At 36.5% G+C, this 4,806-nt stretch overlaps 1 pseudogene; it reads right to left on the reverse strand.

Moving 5' to 3' along the window:
• Positions 1 to 300: 300 nt before the first annotated feature.
• LOC111533139 lies at positions 301 to 789 on the reverse strand (annotated as a pseudogene).
• Positions 790 to 4,806: the final 4,017 nt, after the last annotated feature.

Below are 4,806 nucleotides of genomic sequence, written 5' to 3' on the forward strand. Positions count from 1 at the left end.
AAAAATACAAGTTTTTCTGTATTAGTAATTGACGTACATTTGATTTTTAAAAAGACACCATTTGAGTTAGGTCACGACAAAGCAGATTTACGTATAACTGTTAATCGCAGAAAAACGTAAGAAGGTTTCTATGTGATCCGAACAGAGGTATTCTTTCCTTGATCATAAGAAAATGCAGTATTTTTAGAAAGTAAAGCTATTAAGTTTGTAGAAGTACAAAACAACAAAACACTTTAAGGAGAAACTCTTTATTTTTCAGAAAAAGGTATGATTTCTCATTTTATATTCTTGGCATAAATTTTAATTCTTTCTGGTGGAACCAAAACCTTCCGAACGCCTTTCAGTATCATCTAGAGCTTGAACTTCTATTTATGGATAAAAATCCATTCACAAAATGACTGTGCAATTTGATCACCCTTTTTGACTTCAAACCTTTCTTTACCAAAAGTAAGCAGTACAACACCAACATTTCCTCTGTAGTCTTCATCTATGACACCATCTCCTGTATCTATGAAGTGTTTTGCAGCCAGGCCAGACCACTCAGCCACTCCCATAACATCCAGAAAGAAGAGCTATCTGAATGTTCATTTTCACAAGAGCTTACTCCGTAGATGGTATTGTACAATCGTAGGCACCATACAGGTTATAGTCTGCGGTCAGCCAAGACCCCTGGTTCAGGGCCGTGGATGCTTGGAGAGCAGGCAAAGCACAGCTGCATGCTGCCCTCCTCAGTAGAACAGGCCTGCTTGCTGGGGGAGAAATGGCAGGTGTCTTTTCAGAGCAGGGCATGGTAGAGCAAAAGGAGAGCAGAGGAGACAGTTCAGGGAACAAGAGAGTACAGGATGAGCCACCATTCGCTTTGATTAAGTGACAATTAGTACCAGTGTCTCCATTCTGTATTGGTTTGTTCTGCTAGGGCCTGGGGACAGACCTTCATCCAAAACAATCACCTCCCACAAATTCATTTAATACAAACAACCAAATTTTGTAAATAGGGAAAAGATATCAGTAGACACTTCCCCTAAGTGGACATATGCATGTGAAGAAGTCCTTTAGTTTAATCAGGTCTTATTATCAATTTGGGGATTTTTTGAAATTGCTTTTGGAGTCTTCATCATGAAATATTTGCCAAGGCCTATGTCCAGAATGGTATCTCCTAGGTTTTCTTGTAGGATTTTATGGTTTTAGGTTTTTAATTTATGTCTTTAATTCATCTTGAGTTGATGGATTAAAGATGAATTCATCTTGAGTTGAAACTGGAAGGGGTACAGTATCAATTTTCTGCATATGGCTAGCAAGTTATGCCAGCATCATTTATTGATAGGAAGTCATTTCCTCATTGCTCGTTTTTGTCAATCTTGTTGAAGATCAGATGGTTATAGCTGTGTGTCTTTATTTCTGGGTTAGAGAAGAGTATCATGTTTTGGTTACTGTAGCATTATAGTATAGTTTAGAGTCAGGTCCTGTGATGCCTCTGGCTACACTCTTTTTGCTTATGATTGCTTTTGACTATTCAGGTTCATTTCTGGTTCCATATGGAATTTAGAATAGTTTTTTTCTAATCTGTGAAAAATGTCATTGGTAGTTTGTTAGGAATAGCATTAAATCAGTAAATTGCTTTAGGCATTATGGGCATTTAAATAATATTGATTCTTCCTATGCATGATCATGTAATGTTTTCCCATTTTTCTGTGTTATCTCTGATTTTTTTCAGCAGTATTTGTAACTGCCATTGTAAAGGTGTTTCACATCTCTGATTTGCTGCATTGCTAGGCATTTTATACTTTTGTGACTATTATGAACGTGATTATGTTTTTGATTTGGCTCTCCACTTGGATGTTGTTTGTGTATAGAATTATTGCCCATTTTTGTACATTGATTTCATATCTTGAAACTTTCTTTCTTGGTGTAAAATCATACCCTCTGCAAAGAGAGATAATTTGACTTCCCCTTTTCCTATTTGAGTGCATTTTATATCTTTCTCTTGCCTGACTGCTCTGGCTAGGACTTCTATAATACGTTGAATAGGAAAGGTGAGAGTGTGCATCCTTGTCTTGTTCCGGTTCTCATAGAGATTATTTCCAGCTTTTGTCCATTCTATATGATGTTGGCTGTAGGTTTGTACATAGATGGCTATATTATTTTGAGATGTGTTGCTTCAATGCCTAGTATGTTAAGGACATAGTCCAATGTGGACACATGCATGACGAAGAAGCACATGACAAATTATTCTACATCACAGCTGTTAGAGAAATGCATATTAAGGCATAATGAGCTATGGTAACATATATTTGAAAGTGACTAAGACATTTTTTAAAGACATTACTACATGAGTGTTTACAGCAGCTCTAGTTATATTTGAGAAAATCTGAAAATTATACAAATATATTTTTGTGAATAAATGGATAGTGAAGGATTTTTGCGTCCATACTATGAAATAACTGCTCTGCAATAAAAAGGAATGAACTACTAGTATGCACAACAAGGTGTATCAAACTCAAAGGTGTCTTGCTGTGTGGAAAGAGCCAGTTACAACCAGGTACATATTCTATTTTTTCTATTCATGTGACATTCTTGAAAGAGAAAACTGAAATGCTGAGTAGAGGTGAGTGGTTCCCACTTATAGTTGTAGACGTGTGGGTATAACTATAAATGTATAGCAAGTAAAAGGGGTTTCTTCTGGAGAGGAGGGTGACAGAATTGTTTGTATGAAGATTGTGGTGGTGGTTCCATGAATCTACACATGAGCTACACACACAGAACTGGACAGAAAAAGAGAAAAAAATACTGTTTGGTCATTTAAATAATGAAATTGAAAATTAAAAAAGAAAGCTGGAAAAAAGGAAAGTAAACTTTAAAAAACTTTATGGGAAGGAAAATTGCCCTGGATAAATAGGGACATTATGCAATGATAAAAGAGTCGATTAACAAACAAGACATCATAATCCTGTTACTTCACCTAAAAGCATTGTTTTAAAATACATGAAACATCTGATAGAATTGAAAGAATAAATAGTCAAATCTACACTTGCATTTGGAGGTTGCAAAACTCCTTTCTGACTAAACGACTGAAGTAAACAGAAACTCTGCAAGGTTATAGACCAACCTGAACAACACAAAGAACCAACTTGAGCTGACTGGCTTTTACTGAACATGCCACAGAACAACAGCAGAATAAATATTCTTTTCAAGTGTATGTGGAATTTTTACAAAGATAGACCAAAAAAAAAAAAAAAAACCCTTAAAAATTTAAAATAATTGAACTTGTACAAAGTATACCTTTTAATATGATAAAAGTATTTATTTCAAAGTATACATTTCAATTTAATAATTGAAATGGTACAAAGTATAAATGTGAAAAATCCAGAATAAAATAAAATAAAAATGTAACAAAGGACATATTTATAAAGTATCTAAGTAATTTTAAATAAACAACACATTTTTACTCTTCTATGTTTAAAAAATTCTTAAGGAATGTTAGAAAATATATTCTGATGAATAAAAGTGGTAATATGATGTTTTAAAATATGTGGAAATCAGCTACCGTAGTCCCTAGGGGATTTTTTATGTCCTTAAGTGCTTATGTAAGAAAGTAACAAAGGGCTCAAATAAAACATCTAATCGTTGATGTTAAATAATTAAGAAAAGAAAAGTAAATTAAACCTGAGGAAAACAAAAAGATGGGGATGATATAGACAGGAAGGGAAAAACCAATGAAATTGAAGCTTCAGAAACTTCTGGAAACAATAAATGCATTTGATGAAACCAAGTGTTATTTTTTTCAATAGATCAGACTAGCTAAAATGTCCCATGTCAATCTGAGAAATTTGAAAATACAGCTGTGGAGAAACAACAGCTATGAATGCAGCCAGAAGTAGAGGAAACTACATACAAACTCTAATTTGTCATGTTAACTACACTCTTCATTTCTTATAGACGGTTCTGAGAAGACCAGTTTTGCCTTGATTTTATCTGAATTTGCAAGTGTCTACCAGGTAGCAGATGCATTCAAATGCATTAACCCATCAAATGGAAGAAGATCCTGCAAAAGTTAGCAGGGAGATTTCACCTTCTTTACTCCATAGCATTTACTACACTTTCCTTTGCAATGCCATCTATCACCTCAGGAGGCTGCGGATTTCCTCCTTCCATCTGATGCAGGGGCAGAATCTTACCTGACATACTGCTACTCTCCACATAACTGTTCTTGCCTGAACACCTGTGCAGATGTCACTAGTCACACTGAAAGCCAGTATGTCCCTGGGTGCAGATGCCAGACAGGAGGCAGTGGAAGAGTGATTAATTATTCTTTTCAAATTCCAGCTGGCATGTCCATCAAGGACCCATTTCTCATGCCCCAGGAGGAGCCCAGTGTTTGTAAGAATTCAGCTTTAGAGGGTGGTTGCTCCTCTTCTACCTCTTATGAAGGAATGGAGTTTCTGAGCACTATCCGTTTGTTTGCCTATTCAGTCCCCAGCTTCAGATAAGAAGCTCATTGAAATCCTACTGCAAATATGTGAGTGGCTTGAAAACTTACTGCTCTCCACCTTCAGGGCTGTATCCCAAGAGTCAGGAGATTATGGGCAAACTACACTCTACTCACAGCCCACTGGGAAAACAAAGACTATGTATAGAACTCCTGGGGGGGAAGACCAGGTATCTAAAGTCACAGTCCTGAGTGGCTGTGTCTATGGGACAGGACAGAAGGTGAGCCATGGGAAATCTAGGGGGGTTTTGCAGGGGACAGAGATGGTCCATGTTCTGGGGAAAGCAGGGGATTCCATGCAGCCTCCAGAGGCAGCAAGG

The sequence above is a fragment of the Piliocolobus tephrosceles genome, chromosome 12 (genome assembly GCF_002776525.5).
Source record: "Piliocolobus tephrosceles isolate RC106 chromosome 12, ASM277652v3, whole genome shotgun sequence".
Taxonomy (NCBI): Eukaryota; Metazoa; Chordata; class Mammalia; order Primates; family Cercopithecidae; genus Piliocolobus; species Piliocolobus tephrosceles.